Here is an 18,023-nt window from a genome sequence, read left to right as displayed (position 1 = left end):
CCTGAGCCAAAGGCAGGTGCCAGACCACTGAGCCACCCAAGGATCCCCAATTCCATGCATTTTAAATCAGAAAGTAACCATTGGGCTATGGTACTAGATGGGGTATCCTGAATCTAGACTTCTCCAGAGTTAAAGTTTATTGCTTACTGTTATGAAACTGCCTTGGGCAACCAAAATCCCACTGGTAGCCCTTCACATCACTCTAGTCTAGATCTCCTTACTCTGAATCTATCTTTAGGACACATGGTTGAGCGTGCATATCCCTTCTTGGCTCGTAACATGAAGATACCCAGTTTCAAGGCATGGCTCTCTTGTGGTCATTACCCAGCATGAAGTTAGACATTCTGGCCCAGTTCTGATGGACTTACCTGAGGACAAGCCTTCTCCTAGTTCAAAGGCACTACCAGAGCCAGAACCATTGCTTGTCAAATCATGACTGGATGGTATCATCCAGCTTTCGAGAGAAAAGATCTGACATTTTCTCACCCCTGCGGCCTTTGCTTCTGTTGTTCATGACTTGAAGCCTCTACTCTGGCCAGACTGGAGCCTGGCTCTTCTGATTCCTACTCCAGGGGTCTTTCCCTTCTAGCCATTAGAGCGGCTGCTGCTGAGACTACATTTAATGTCACCCTCAATTAACCTGACAGGATACAGTCTCCCAAACCCCTCCTGGGACTGAGAGAAAAGAAGAGGCTTAGGGTGGGAAACGGAAAAGGCTTTTATGTTCCCGGCTCTTTTGCAGGCAAATCTCTCAGAAAATTGCTGTTTTATTGTTTCCAGGCACTGAGCTCACATTACACCAACTGAAGTCTAGAAGGCTCGGTCAGCCCATCCATCAGCCTTTACAGGGTGAAGACCTCTGAGAAACATGGGAACCACTCAGCAAGTTGGAAATGTTAATGACATGGTCCAAGTAAACACCTTCCAACTTCTTTTAGATAAAATAAACTCTATCACAACAGAAACAAATAGAAAGGGTGTCTGTGTGTCTGTGTGTCTGTGTGTGTACACACAGGATAGTGTCATAGCCAAATGCATAGGGAATTTCCCAAAGGAAATTAAGATGTAGTTCCTGTTAACCTTTCTCAGAAAGTTTTTTCCTCTCTGAAGGCTGGACTATATGTAATCCAGAATCATTATAGTCTTTACTGAAGCAATGTGCTGTTGACTATTTCCCTCATACAAATGGGTTTTATTAATTACTTACTTGTTATCCATACAATTGAATAACATTTGTTTTCCAGAAAACAATATTGACAATGTACCTGAAAGATAAGGAGGGAACCCTGCCAGTTTGTTCAATCTTGTTTTAAGAGTCTGTTAAGTATATTTTACAAAATCTCTGATAGGTTATGAACTATTATTTTACTGAATTATATTAATCACTCAATGAGATAGAGTTGACAGATAAAGCAAATAAAGATACAGGACACCAAGTTAATTTTGATTTTCAGATTAATAAGAAATATTTTTTTCTGTATAATGAATACTGCATGGGGCATACCTATAGTAAAAAATTTTATGTGAAATATGAATTTAACTGGCCATGCTGTATTTTATCTGGCAATCCTTCCAAGAGACCAATTTCACCTGAAATGCTTCTAGTGTATGTTTTACATCAGTTCGCCTCAAATACCTTGGCTTATCCTTTAGAAACTAACCGCTCCTTGACAATTGATCTAACCACTTGGATGTCAGCAAGGAAAATATTTCAGAAGGAGCTGAAAGTGAGCGAAAGCTGACTATGTTGTCATTGCCTTTCCAGGTTGTCACAGTCTATTTGCTGCTCTTTATTCTTCATTCTATTTTTGTAATAATGAACCTCAATAGTTCTTTTTTTCTCAGAAGGACTTCTTGACTGCGGTAAAGTTCTTAGTCATCCTAAAATAGAAACATGAACACATATAGGACAAAACAATATGAGAAACAAGAATTTCATGCTTTTTGAAATTGACTACATTTTTGTAATTGTGTCTGAAAATTTGGTGCTGTTTTTTTTAAACTAAGATTTCTGGGATGCCTGGGTGGCTCAGCAGTTGAGTGTCTTCAGCTCAGGGCATGATTTGACGGTCCTGGGATCGAGTCCCACATCGGGCTCCCTGCAGGGAGCCTGCTTCTCCTCTGCCTATGTCTCTGCCTCTCTCTCTGTCTTTCATGAATAAATAAATAAAATCTTTTAAAAAAATAAATAAATAAACTAAGATTTCTAAATTAGGCAAATGACATTGTTTCATTTACTGTTAAGGAGGGTATCCTGAATTTTATATTTAAATGCTTTTATAACTCATTTTAGTATAGTTAACATACAGTGTTATAGGGCAGCCCCCGTGGCTTAGCGGTTTAGCGCCGCCTTCAGCCCAGGGCGTGATCCTGGGGACCCGGAATCGAGTTCCGCGTAGGGCTCCCTGCGTGGAGCCTTCTTCTCCCTCTGCCTGTGTCTGCCTCTCTGTGTCTCTAATAAATAAATAAATAAAATCTAAAAAAAAACAAAAAACAACAACAACATACAGTGTTATATTATTTTCAGGTATACAATATAGTGAATCAACAATCCCAGAATGTTTTAATTTTAATTTTATTTTATTTTGAGAGGTAGAGAATAGGGTGGGGGCAGGGATTAAGGCAGAGGGAGAAAGAGAATCCCAAGCAGGCCCCACACCCAGCACAGAGCCTAACCTGGGGCTCCATCCCATGACCCTGAGATCATGAGCTGAGCTGATATCAAGAGGCAAGTACTTAACCAACCCCCCAAAATGCTTTTATAACTCTTATCAAGAAGTTTGTCAAATATTGTCTTCATCCTAAGAAATTAGTATTTCTAGTTTTCTGAGAAGAAAATAAATTTTTTGACTCTAAAATTGTTATTTTTAAGACCATCTTTCAGCATTCTTTTGAAAGTATTATGTTTGTTGATTTAAATTTGTGGTAGATGGGGCTATATCACTCTTGATTAAAGTTGATCAAAAGTAACTAGGTGTAAGAGATCCTAAAACTTAAAATAAAAATAGCATTTGGGACACTTGGGTGGCTCAGTGGTTGAGCGTCTGCCTCAGGACAGACTCAGGGCATGATTCCTGAATATAGGATCGGGTCCCACATCAGGTTCCTTGCATGGAGCCTGCTTCTCCCTCTGCCTGTGTCTCTGCCTCTCTCTCTCTCTCTCTGTGTCTTTCATGAATAAATAAAATCTTTTTTAAAAATACCATTTAATGACTTTTTTCTTACCAGTTCCAATTATCCATCAAAAATAGTGGTCCTCTAATAGTGATTCTTAAGGGAAAGATGCATGTATTATCACACAAATATTATTTATAGTAAAAATGCTTTCAAAAATTCAGTTTGAGTTAATTCCAAATAATATTTCTCATTCATTAATAAATTAGATTGAGCTATCTGTAAAAAATGACATTTCATATGTCATAATTGGTTGAGTAGCTCCAGTTTTTCATATGGTGCAGCTAAATAATTATTATTAAAATTAACTTTATTGAAATAGTTTATACACTAAAATGCACCCATTTTAAGAGTATAGTCCCTTGAGACACCTGGGTGGCTCAGCAGTTGAGCATCTGCCTTTTGCTCAAGGTATAATCCCAGAGTCCCGGGATCAAGTCCCACATTGGGCTCCCTGCATGGAGCCTGCTTCTCCCTCTGCCTGTGTCTCTGCCTCTCTCTCTCTCTCTGTGTCTCTCATGAATAAATTTTAAAAATATATATATTTTTAAAAAAGGAGTGTAGTCTCTTCAATAAATGATGTTAGGAAAACTGGACAGCCACATGCAAAAAAAAAAAAAAAATGAAACTGGACCACTATGTTATACCATATGTAAAAATAAACCCAAAATGTATTATATGTATTGAATGTAAGACTTGAAACCTTAAAAGTCCTAGAAGAAAACTTAGAGGGTAAGTTCTTTGACATTAGTTTTGGCAATTATTTTTTGGATTTGACACCAAAAGCAAAAATAAAAAGTGAAACTACATCAAACTAAAAAGTTTCTGCACAGCAAAGGAAACTATCACAAAATGAAAAAGCAAACCTACCAAATGGGAGAAAATATTTACAAATAATATACATGATAAGGGGCTAACATTCAAAATATATAAAGAACTCATATGACTCAGCAAAAAAAAAAAGCAATCTGAATGAAAAATGGACAGAGAATCTGAACATTTTTTTAACATATATTTTTCCAAAGAAGGCATACAGATGGCCAACAGGTACATGAAAAAATACTCAACACCACTACTCATCAGGGAAACGCAACTCAAAACTGGAATGAGATATCACCTCACACCTGTTAGAATAGCTATTGTATGCACACACACGTGTTGGGGAAAATGTGGAGAAATGGAAATCCTCATATACTGTTGGTAGGAATGTAATTTAGTGCAGACACTATGGAAAACAGTGTGGAGGTTCCTCAAAAAATGAAAAATAGAACTGCCTTATGATCCAGCAGTTCCACTTCTGGATATTTATCTGAAATAAACAAAAACACTAATTCAAAAAGATACATGCGCCCCTATGTTTATTGCAACGTTATTTACAATAACCAAATATAGAACAAACTGAGTGTACTTTGATGGATAAATGGATTTTAAAAGTGTAGTATATATAATGGAATATTATTCCGCAACAAAAAATAATGCGATCTTGCCACTTGCAGCAACATGATGAACCTTGTAGGCGTTATGCTAAGTGAAATAAATCAGAGAAAGACAAATACCTTATGATAGCACTTAAATGGGGAATCTAAAAAATAAACAAAGAGTCTCATAGGTATAGGGAACTAATTGGTGGTTGCCATAGATGGGGACGAGGGGGGTAGGTGAAATGGGTGAAGGAAATCCAAAGGTACAGACTTCTGGTTATAAATGAGTCATGGGGATGTAATGTACAATATCGTGACTATAGTTAATACTACACTGCATATTTGAAAGTTGCTAAGAGTAAATCTTAAAAGTTCTCATAAAAAAATTCTGCAACTATATATGGTTATGGGTGTTAACTAGACTTATTGTGGTAATATTTCACAATATATACAAATTTCAAGTCATTATGTTGTATATCTGAAACTAACATAATGTATATCAATTATACCTCATTTTTAAAAAAGAGCACAGCTTAAAGACAAATGTACACATCTATGTAACTGTCACTATAATCAAGAAGTAAAACATTTTCTTTACCTTAAAAATTTCCTTCTGCCCCTTTGCAGTGAATCCCTACTTCCCACTGCCCTACCTAGGCAACCACTGATTTACTTCTCAATCACTTAGAGATGAAAGTTTTTTATTTCTAATATTTTATATAAATTGAATAATGAAATATGTACTGTTCGTGTCTAGCTTCTTTTACACAGGGCAGTATGCTTGAAATTCACCCACACTGTTCCTTTTTGTTGTTGAACGGTATTGAATTGTCTGAACATGCCACAATTTTGTTTACCTACTAACCTATTGATAGACATTTAGATTGCTTCCAGTTTGGATCTCTGCAGAGCTGCTAGAAATATTTGTATACAGATCTTGGTGTGAATATATATTTTATTTTAGTTAGGTAAATACCTAGGAGTGACTTGCTCAGTCATATTTTTCAAAAGAAATTGTCAAACTGTTTTCCAAAATGTGTACCGTTCTACATTCCCATCAGCAACATGTGAGTTTCACGTACTCTCTATTCTTGCCACATCTGAAAAAAACGCTTTAATTTCAGCCCTTCTAATGAGTGTATTGCAGTACCTCATCATTTTAATTTGTGTTTTCTAATGACTCCACAATTTAAATACTTCCCAATGTGCTTACTGTTCATTCTTAAACTTTCTTTTGTAAAGTGTGTGTTAAATTGTTTTTCCAATTTTTACTCGGATTGACTATCTTATTGTTATAACTTTCTTACAGATTTTATAAAGGAGTATTTGGTGATATGTATTTAAAATATTTTCTTCTAGTTTATGACTGTACTTTCAGTTTTTTTTTAAATGACATCTCCCAAAGATCGGAAGTTCTTAATTTTGATGAAGTTTAATTTATCAAATTTTTTTCTTTTATGAGTCATGGTTTCTGTGTTCTAAAAAATCTCTGCATAACCCAAGGTCACAAAGATTTTTCTCTTCTTTTTTTTTTTTTTTTTTTTTTTTTTTTATTTATGATAGCCACACACAGAGAGAGAGAGAGGCGGAGACATAGGCAGAAGGGAGAAGCAGGCTCCATGCACCGGGAGCCTGATGTGGGATTCGATCCCACATCTCCAGGATCGCGCCCTGGGCCAAAGGCAGGCGCTAAACCGCTGCGCCACCCAGGGATCCCTCTTCTGTTTTCTTCTAGACTTTTATAGTTCAAGGTTTATGTTTAGGTATATGATCCATTTGAAATTAATTTTTGCTTATGATTAAGGGTTGAGGTTCATTTTCCTTCCCTATGGACCAGCATCATTTGCTGAAAAACCTCTTTTTTCATTGGATTACCTTAGCACCTTTGCCAAAGATCAATTGACCTTATATATGTGGATCTATTTCTGTACTCTTATTTTGTTCCATGAGCTATGTATTTTTCTATAAGCCAATACCACACTACTATGATGTCTTGAATTCAGAGAGTAGAAATCCTACAACTTGATTCATCTTTTTCAAAATTGTTTAACTCATCTAAGTCATTTATATTTCCATGTAAATTTTAGTACCTGTTTGTCAAACTCACTCACCCCTATCCCCACCTCCAAAATAGTCTTCTGGTAGTTTGACTGGAATTATGTTGAATCTCTCAATCAATTTGTGAAGAATTAATATCTTAGCTATATTGAATCTACCAGTTCATGAACATGACATGTATCTCCATTTATTTAAGGCTTTAATTTTTCTCAGCAATGTTTTCTGGGGTTCTGTTTTGTTTTGTTTTGGGTTTTTTTTTTCCAGTTTGTTTTTCGGTTTTGTTTCTTTTTACAGATCTGAAATATTTTGTGTTGAATTTATGCCAAGTATTTCATGGTTCTTGATGTCACTGAAATTTATTTTCCTCCTTAATTTATTTTCTCAAATTTTTATTGCTAGTATTTAGAAATAATTTTTTTTAATTTGGCTCTGTATCTCATTAGATGTTGCTAACTTCACTTATTATTTATAGTAGCTTTTCCTAAGTTCCTAAGAATTTCCAATATACCAAACCATGTAATCTGCTAATAGAGACTTGTATTTCTTCTTTTCCAGTGCATATTTATGTCACCACTTTTTGTTATTTTATTGCACTAGAAAAGACAATGTTAAATAGAAGTCATATGAGAGAGAGAACATCTGTAAATTGTGCCCAATCTTAGGAAGGGAAATAGTCAATCATTAATCATTAAATATGCTGCTAATCAGAGCTTTTCTGTAGGCACCCTTTATCAGGTTGAGGAGATACCCTTCTATTCCTAGGTTACTGAGAATTTCTTATCTTTGAATGATCATTTTTTTAAGTTATCCTAGTGAATATTAATCCAATGATTGATTTTTAATAGTAAACTCTCCTTGCATTCTGAAATAAACACTACATAGTTATGATATTTTACTTTTTAATATATAGATAAAATTGACTTAAAATATTTTATTTAGTATTTTTGCATCTGTGTACATGTGAGATATTAATCACTAATTTTTTTTTCCATCTACTATCTCTGTCTGATTTTGGTAATAGCATAATTCTAGACTTAGAGAAGAGTTAACAAGTGTTTCTTACTCTTCTATTTTCTGGAAGATTTTTTACAGTGTTGCTATTATGTCTTCCATAAGTATTTGATAGGGTTCACTTGTAGAGTTCTCTTGACCTAGAGTTTTCTTTAGGGAAATGTTTTCAATTATAAATTCGATTCAATGAATTCTATTTATTTTAACCTATTTTATTGATTTCTAATATTGTCTTTTTTATTTCTTTCTACCTTCTAATCTGGGGATTAATTTGTTTCTGGGGTTAGCTGAGAAATTCTTAAGGCAGGAAAGCAGAAATAAGCTGAGTCTTCATTTTGGGCGATTTCTTAAGGCAAAGATTAATGCAGGCAGATGAGGTTCTGCATGAAGGAAATGTTATATGAGTCACAAGACATCCTAAGATTGCAGTTGTATAAACTAATAAAGATGGTAGTACTTCTAGGAACCCCCCTCTTAGCTATCCTCTGACTAGTCTAGAGGTGAGCCTAGGCCACAAAAGCAGTCTTGGTGCAGATCTCTACTACTGTCATGATTTAGAGATGATTCTATCATGTCAAAATAAAAGTTTGGTCATAGAATAAAATCTGACCTTGGTGTTCCTTTTGTCAAATGACAATGGCAGCACCTACAACTCTGGAAATCCATACTATACAATTGTAATACACATGAGGAATAAGAGCAGGGGGATGATGGGTGATTAGCCTTCGTAGAGTACTTCGAAGATATAATCTATAACCAGGGAACCGAAGTCACAAACAGTTCGCTCAGTGCCCATTTGGTCTCATCTTGGAGATCGGACACATCTCCTTTAGTTTAGAGATGGATTGTTTTACCTGACCAGTGCATCACAAATTATTAGCAATGGCACAGACGCTGCCTGGATTAGCTAATAGGAAGTTGAAAACCATTAGAGTGTCCAATACTATCTTTTAACTGCAGAAGTATTTCTTGTAACTTCGGCCAAGTTTAAATAATATATTTATGACTTTTCCAGTTGTATTACAACCCTCCCCCCCCCACAGGATGGTGTCCATAAAAAGTAGGTAAATCTTGAGTATAGATTACTCTTCATTTTGTAAGTTACTTGATACACTCTTCAATGTATATATGTATATATGGTTCATAGAAGGTTAAGGAATCTGGAATATATCAGAGTATCCCAGAATTTCCCCACAGTCATAAATCCGATTTGTGTGTGGTAAACAAGTAAAGACTTAGTGTCCACATAAGAAATAATAGTCTAGAAGAGCATGGGGACTATTGAGGTTACAGGTTTTGTTTTCAATGATAGAAATTTGTCAGTTGTAATCTGTTGATAAGAAGAGTTCTTGATAAAGTTGAAAAACTCTCTGACGATAACAAGTGAAGAAGACAGTCCCAATATTTATTTCAATATTAATTACTTCTGTATTGTCCCTGAGTATAGTACAAGGATAGTACTGTAATTATTTTTGCAATATTTTGCTGTTTGGTGTTAGGGTCCAGTATTTGTGTGATTGGAAGGTCGGATTAATAATATGGGAGTCAGGGGTGTTTGGGGGCAGTTAGAGATGCCTATCACTGGGGTATATGATTGATTTTAAGGGAGATGAATGAACACAGTAGTAGTGTTTATTATCAACAGTGTTAGCACTTATAGCTATAAGAAAACTATGACTTTACCCTACTAGATAATTCTGGTAAGTTTAAGAGAGAGAGAGAAAAGTCAGGTGCCACCTTACTTAATTTCCAAAGACTTGTTTCATTTTGCTCTAAGAACATCTCAAAATGTTTGGCCAAATCTGGCAGCTATATTGGGGAAAGAGTTTCTAACTCTAGCCCTTGCTTATTAACAATCTCTACTAGCTAAGTTCTGGTGTTTGCCTAAGGAACACAAACAAAAATGAAGGGAATAAAGCAGAAGCAACTGTTTGTGGATCTATCCAGAATTTTGTCAGAAAGAATTGAAAGATGTTTTTCAAAATCTCCTATAGATTTACCCTTTCTTTTTAAATTTTTTAAAAAGATGTTATTTATTTATTTATTTATCTATTTATTTATTTGACAGAGAGAGAAAGTGAGTGCACAAACAGGGGAGCAGCAGAGGGAGAGGGATAAGCAGGCTCCCTACTGAGCAGAGAACCAGAGGACAACAGACTTGGGGCTTGGTCCCAGGACCCCAGGATCATGACCTGAGCCAAAGGCAAATGCTTAACCAACTGATCCACCCAGGCAGCCTTATTTACCCTTTCTTTGTCTAGAAACTGGATCAATTCAGTTCAGTCTTTATTGGAAATGCAATGGTTTTGGCCCCAGTAAATAAGCCTTGTCTTACATCTTATGTCTTCTGTTCTATTCAAAGGTATCAGGCATAGCTAGATCCTTTTCTGAGCCTTCCAGTCAACATTTTAGAGCCAGACTTCACATCTGAAGAACCCACTCTTCTAGTTAGTTTAATCAGGGAGGCTGAAATTCTTAGTTCCTGGCAGTACTATAAGTTTTTGGTAAATGTTTGTCTTTTCTTTGAGGACTTGGAAAAATCCTTTTGCTTACAATATACCTGTTTCCCATCCTGTTCTGGTGGACTTATTTTTGGAAGAACTTGTACTTTGGGGATGGGAGCAGAAAAGAAAGATGTCAGGATGGAGGGCTTTGGGGGAAAGAGAAGAGGATCCTGGAGACAGTGGGAAAGAGAAGGAGTTGGTGGATAGGGCAGTATTCGAAGGAAGTGGAGTTAGGGCAGGGTGTAGGAAATGATAAGATGTTAGTGGAACTGAAATGTTTTTAGCTTTCCCACATTTTTAATTAGCTTTGGACCAAAAAAAAAAAAAATTTCTCCTTTCACAAAGTCAGAATTTTGATTAGAAGCCTCTTACCAGGGCCTGGGTGGCGTAGCAGTTGAGCATCTGCCTTTGGCCCAGAGTGTGATCCTGGAGTCCCAGGATCGAGTCCCACATTGGGCTCCCAGCATGGAGCCTGCTTTTCCCTCTGCCTGTGTCTCTGTCTCTCTCTGTGTGTCTCTCATGAATAAATAAAAAATAAAATATTAAAAAAAAGAAGCTTCTTACCACACACCAAAAAGCCAAGTGTTGAATGTTAAGGAATTGTCTTGCCTTTTTGGTCTAAGTTATCTCTAAGATAAACAGTTTTAATCATATTAAAATTTCATCAAAGTTCACTTACATTCCAATTATCTTTAGTGAAATCACACCGTTTTGTACAGTATGCACAAGAACTAGGGTTATGATGAGAATACATATCAGATGAAGACATTTGGCCTGGGAGGTGTTAAGATGGTATGAAATGACCCCAGAAGCATGGTGAAGGTAAGCAGAGGTATTACTTTTACACCTTTTATCTCAGGCCCCTAATCAGAATCTCTCACTTCAGATCTGACAACTGTCAGCCTCCAGGAGATGAAGTTTTTGAAAATCCCATCTCCCAAATTCTCAGGAACACAAAAATGGGACAGGACAGAAGGAAAGATAGAATTTGTAAGGTTTCCAGATGGTGACTCAAAGCAAAGTTTTTTTTTTTTTTTTTTTTTTTTTTTGGCCCCTGCCATACAAGACCTTAAAATTGTCAGTCTTCATGGCCAGTATTAAAAGATAGTAAGTGGTGTTCACATCACTGATTTTGTATTAGGACTTGAGCACAAGGGCTTGTAAGAGTCCTCCTTTTGGGGACGACGAGGTGGCTCACTGGTTGAGTGTCTGCCTTCTCAGGGCATGATCCTTGGGTCCGGGGATCGAGTCCTGCATCAGGCTCCCGCGAGGAGCCTCCTTCTCCCTCTGCCTATGTCTCTGCCTCTCTCTCTGTGTCTTTCATAAATAAAGGGAAAAAAAATCTAAAAAAAAAAAAAAAAAGTAAAGAGTCCTCTTTTTGTTGATCATGTATGTGTTGATGCTGCTGACGTGTAATGTGGTCAGGTTGGATTTTGGGACTGGACTAGAGTAGAGCTGGCAAGCCTATGGCACTTATTATTGGCACAATCCTTTCCCTGGCCAGTGGAATGCATTGCTGTTCAATCACAACAATTTGCTTTCTGCTCTGGACAGTGTTCTAGATAACCACTATCCATAGATCGTATTGGCTAAATTGAGCATTTACTGAGTGCCATAAACTCTTCTAAGCACTGTAGAAATTAAGTCATGTAATCCTCACCTCAGTGCTTTTTAGAGATTATATAACCCTTCCCAAGGTCACACAGCTAGTAAATGTTGGGTCTAGGATTCAATCCCTAGCAGTCTGACTACAGAGACATATTTCACCACTGTGCTGTCAGACCCCTGGTCAGAGTTAGCACACAACTATAACCAGAGTTGATATTATGAGTGTGCACTATAACACAGGTTGTTAAAATATTGAAATACTTTCATTAGTATTGGTATATATCGTTCCCCTGCTGCCTTAGCCTGGCCCTTTCCTGGGGACCTTGTCTCCTAATTCCTAATGATAGACTTAATTACCCAGCACAGAGAAGAGCTTCCAGAAGTCATCTCAAGAACTAATGGTACTTTGGGTTGGTCAGTGTTGGCCAATGCTCCCAATGCCCATGAAATCATAAGTCATTAAACATGGAGTTTAGGATACCATCTCTATGGGAGGCCTGGGTGGCTCAGCAGTTGGGTGTCTGCCTTCGGCTCAGGGCGTGGTCCTGGAGTTCTGAGATCAAGTCCCACATTGGGCTCCCTGCATGGAGCTTGCTTCTCTCTCTGCCTATGTCTCTGCCTCTCTGTCTCTGTCTCTCATGAATAAATAAATTTTTAAAATCTTTTAAAAAAAATACTATTTCCAGATGTGACACTTAGATCTTGGCTCTAGGAATAAACAATATCATTTATGTACAATATTATTTAAAGTAACATTCCTTCACACTTCATACTATAATAAAACCATATCAAAATATAGAAACATATACTTTATTTTTTTATTAAAGATTTATTTATTTTATTTATTTGAGAGAGAAAGTGAGTAAGAGAGAAAGAAAACATGAGCAGGGCGAGAGAGAAGCAGACACCCCACCAAGCAGAGAGCCCAGGACCCCAGGATCATGACCTGAGCTGAAGACAGACCCTTAACCAACTGAGCCACCCAGGCACTCCAGAAACAAATATTTTAAAAAGTAAACACATGACAACACTTTTTAAATGAACTCTTCCCATGTTTTTCTAAACTCCTTTTCTCATCTCTAGCCAAAGTTAATTTTCCATTGATGATATCATGCTAATGTTGCTTTCCTAGTCACTTTCCAAGATGATAAAATTAGGCTTTCTGATTAAATTTTTTTGTACCAACCATCTGATTCCAGATTTCTTGGTGAAATAAAATCTTACTTTTATTTCTCTTATTTCCTGTGCAGAACAATTCTCCCATCCATCTCTGAGCTCTGTCTTATTGCCTATGAGAAGCTGTGGGTCATCCTTGAGATGGTCCAGAACTGGAGTCCCCCACACAGAACTGACAGGCCAGTGAAGGGTGGTCTCAACACAGCCCCAAGAAGGTCAGGTTAGTCCTGGCAGTGGGTACTGGAGCCCCCTCTGCTCCTGCATGTTTGCATAAACACCCAACTCCCCTTCTGCTCCAAGATTCCATTTCATTCCAGGACTCTGATTTGCTGACTCCTATATTTGAATAACCACAGGCATTTCTGCCTGTGAACTCTGGCTGCTGACCCATTCTCTGTCTTCCTCTATTCCCGTCTCTGCTGCAGGCTCCACCTCGTGGCAGCTCCTATCACTGACCCAGCTAAGCCGGGCCTTCATTTTTGTCAAGCCCCCATGGGACAGAACCAGCTTTCTCTGAGCTCCTTTCTTCTGAGATGTAATTCAGATACTGTACTCCTTTCACTGAATTCAAACTCTTCAAGTCAAAGCTGGACCGACAGCTTGGTAAATTGAATTTGAAAAGGACCATGTTCATTTTGACATTCAAGCAACATCGTTACCTAAGAAGAGAACCATTTAGCAATAGAAAACAACAACAACAAAAAATGTTTATTAGGAATTGTTCTTCATTCACACTTGGATAGTGAAAAGAAATGATCTTAAATTGAATCTTAAAATGATCTTAAAAAGAAAAATTTAGGGAAGAGAAAGTTTAGAATAAGAGGCTGGGGAGTTTCCTTCTTTGGAGATTTCAGAATATTTGCAGTAATTTTAGCAAGGCAGTCCAGAGGAAGTGCGCTGACCTTGGAAGTTTCCTTCCAAGAGAAAGCGGGTGAAGTGGTTCTAAATCAGAAATCAGGATTAACATCACTCAGTAGAAGTGACAATGTAGAAAGTGAATCCTATATCTAGAGGTAACTGTTTTATACCTCCAGAATGTGAATTTATTCAATTTCATTTAGAAACATATAAAATTCTCTAAATGTGTTACTTTCTATTTTTTAAGCATTGAAGATATTTACAATGTGTATTGTAATAGAAAAAGAAAAAAGTGAACTTTCCTCCTGCCACTGGGAAATCCTAAACATCCAGCTTCTGGAAGTTCTGTATCCTATCCATTTATGAATGCATTCAAATATTTATGTATTCCACTGAGTAACAAATATTTGACTTATTATTGTGTGCGGGCGATCTGCTAAGCTCCAGGGGCAGACAGAACAGTGCTGGTCATGATTTTGATAATTAAAAGCAAGTGGAGGATGTCTGGGTGGTTCAGCGGTTCAGCAGTTGAGTGTCTGCCTTGGGCTCAGGCCGCGATCCTGAGGCTCTGGGGTCGAGTCCCGCATCAGGCTCCCTGCAAGGAGCCTGCTTTTCCCTCTGCCTGTGTCTCTGCCTCTCTCACTCTCTCTCTCTCTGTGTGACTATCATAAATTAAAATAATAATAATAATAATAATAATAATAATAATATAAATGCTAGTGAAAAAGGTTTACAATAGTAAGGCATTTATAAAGCAGAAAAATATTTGTAAAGTCCTAGCCATCCTACTTTAAGTCAGTTGTATTTTTTAAACTTTCATATTTCATTGTTTGAGGTGATTTGTACCTACTGTGTTTACTAAGTTTATTCATATTATTTACTCTTTACACTTCTCTTACATATACCACTTTAGGAAGAAAACTCAAGAGAAAAGTTTTATCTTCCCATTCTCTGTCTACTTGCAAACCATATCACTGTTTTGTTAGGGTTCTTTAAGGAGGAACTGACTAGAAAAGTGGAGTGTATGTAAGTATTAACCCCTTTGACTTTGTCGCCTCTCATTCTTTTTAAAAAAATGTGTGTGTGAGTGTTGTATGAAATATGACACAACATCTGTAATATGTACATAAAACATCACTGTAAAGCCTAATGACTAATTCCTAATTTGTCCTCTTTCCAGACAGCTCAATGATTTCAGAACACTTCAAGTCCATGGAGCCCCTCTTCATTTACAGGCTGTTGATGTCATGAATTTTTCTGTTTGTTTTTTAAAAAGCTTCATTGAGAGATAATTTATATACCATAACATTCACCCTTATAAATACTGTGTACAATTCAATAGATTTTAGTGTACTCCCAGAACCGTGCAGCCATCACCACAATATAACTGTAGAACATTTCCATGTCTCTAAAAAAGATTCCTGTGCTTATTAGCAGTCTTCCCCATTACCCCTCTCCCCCAGCCCCTGGCAACCAGTAATCTGCTTTCTGTCTCTATAGATTTGTAAGCATGCAGTTTCAACTAGATTTAATCACATATCATCATATTTACCATTTAAATTGCATTCTTCTCCCTCTATACTTTCATCTGGAATCATTTTCATTCTGTTGGAAAACTACTGTTAGCATTTCCTTGAGTACTGGTTTTCCAGTGCTAAACTTTCTGTTTTTGCTAGTAAAAGTCTTTCTTTCACCTTTGCTGAGATGAGCCAGATCCCTGGAAGTTGGGCTGGAATCAGAAGTGGGGGCCGACTTCCAGTTCCTCTTTATTTCAAGATGCCATCTTCCAGGTCCCACCCGATGTACAGGTTGGGTCACCAGGACACCTATCCTTGCTGGACCTCGGACTCTTAGTGCTTTATCTTTCCTGGTGCCTCCAGGGTCAGTGTTCTGCTCAGCCTCTCACTCATGCTTGAAGCAAAAAAGGGCCCCAAATGTTGGGCTCACCCTTTATCTTCTCCTGGGCTAGCTCTTCTCTACTGTTAAGAATCTAATGTTATGAGTTTTGTTTAATCTGATTTTCTCTGTCCCCCAAAGGAGGATTGATTGGAATCTTCTAGTTCCCTATTAAAGGGAGGGAAAGTCTCTCCCCCACTTTTTTTTATATACCCATGACATTCTTGTTTCCTCCAGGATATCAGTTCACTATCTCCTACCCTAGAATTACAACAGAGCAAAGTAGCTTAAACTCCAGACCTGCAGCTTTAAAGGAAAGGAACCCAAAATTTCCTTGAAAATCTTAGGAAAGGATTATCTTTAGAAAAGTAAAGCCTTTTCATCATCTTCCAGTTTTTTGTTTTTTTGTTTTTGTTTTTTGCTATAAACTCACTGTAAGCTTCACAAGGATATTTTAAAACTTTTTTAATACTTTTTTTTTTTTTTTTTTAGATTTTATTTATTTATTTGACAGAGAGAGAGCACCAGCAGGGGGAGTGGCAGGCAGAGGGAGAGGGAGAGGGAGAAGCAGGCTCCCCAGGGCTCTGGAATCGTGACCTGAGCTGGAGGCAGACGCTTCACTGACAGAGCCACCCTTGTCCCCGCGCCCCCCCAAAATAATTTTTTTTTAAAGCAAACTGAAGAAAAGGATAAACATTCATAATAAAATAGCCAAAAAACTTTGCTAATAATTCTTTTGTAACCATGGGGAAATAAGAAAAACTTCCTATAGAGTAATTGTTAAAAATTTATATCATGTGAATTTAAAGGTTAGAGTTCTGGAAAGAAGCAATTTGATCCTGGCAGTCAAATTAGAAACAACAGAACAGCTGGGTGACTCATTGGCAAGGAGGCATTCTCTGGCATCAGGAACCAAGAAGGTTTGTAGTCTCTGTCCCACAACTGTAGTGAGACTGTGATGAGCAAAATAAGACTACAGCTGTCCAGCCTAAATCTAGTTAGGCTGATAGCCATATTCTATGAATGAATGAATGAATGAATGAATGAATGATTGAATGAATGGTCAGGAATTGGGAAGCAGATATCTAAGAATTGTTTAAGAGCAGATTTTCCTTTATGGAGAGAAATAGAAGTAGCGAGAAAATTACTGAGAAAAAAGGGAGAGAAAAATCATCACTAATCACCATCTTTCATCAAGGATATACTTTTACTGAAGCACACTGACTATGTGTCAGGCACTCTTCAAAGCTCTTGACTCAGCTCACGTAATCTTCACACTTGCCCTTAAATCGAATTCTCCTTTGTTCATGAGCAAGTAATTTTCAATTTGAAGGCAGACAATAAAACTCAGCATTAGTTTTAGTGATGCCAAGTTATAGCTAAAACTGTGTTACCCATCAGGGGTACTTATTTATGCCTAAATTATTGACTTTCTTTAGAAATGGCTCTTACCAAAACAAACAAACAAACAACAACAACAAAAAACCCACTGGGTGATATGCTATATGTTGGCAAATTGAACTCCAATAAAAAAAAAAAAATGCATAGCTGCTACTTGGAGCTTTCAAGAATCCTGCCTTAACAGGGAGTGTCACACCAAAATCTGTCGTTTAAAGTGTATGATGATCATCAGAGGCTGTGCACATTCAAATACTAGCTTCTCCAATTTTTAGTATGTGACCACGTGTGTTATAAGGAGATTTCTGGATGAAATGTGAAATATGCATGAATCTATTAAAAATAAGACAATAAAAAAAAAGAAATGGCTCTTACTAGTATTTTTCCTGGATTTTTCACATTTTATAGGCACTTATTCATAGCAAAACTCTAATATGGTAATTTAATCCTTGCGTGGTAATTTTCACTCATCTGATAATATATTTGCAGAATAATGAAAATTCTTATGGAAACTTCCCGAAAAGTGCCCCCAAATATAAAATGTATAATCTTCTTACACCTGCTTAAAAATTAATCAGAAATGCATTTATTAAAAAAAAGAAATGCATTATTCAAATAGAAGTGATAACATCAAAATTTAAAATTTATATAAATTTATTTTGTATATGAGATTATATATAACATATGTATATATTCATATTCACATATATGAAATTTATACTTTGTAACGATAAACTTTTATTTTTATGGAAAGCATTACGGTTTTAGTACTCCGGCCTCTTAGGCAGCTATGTTCCACTGGTTCAGGGAAGGTGAGGGGTTTCAACTCACAGGCCAACCTATCCACTAGAGTGATGGCCTGGTGGGTGGGTTATGTTGAGAAAGACTCCAACATTGCATATGGAATGAATGTGCAAGA

The sequence above is a fragment of the Canis lupus genome, chromosome 27 (assembly GCF_011100685.1).
Source record: "Canis lupus familiaris isolate Mischka breed German Shepherd chromosome 27, alternate assembly UU_Cfam_GSD_1.0, whole genome shotgun sequence".
Classification (NCBI taxonomy): Eukaryota; Metazoa; Chordata; class Mammalia; order Carnivora; family Canidae; genus Canis; species Canis lupus.
This window is presented reverse-complemented; position numbering follows the sequence as displayed.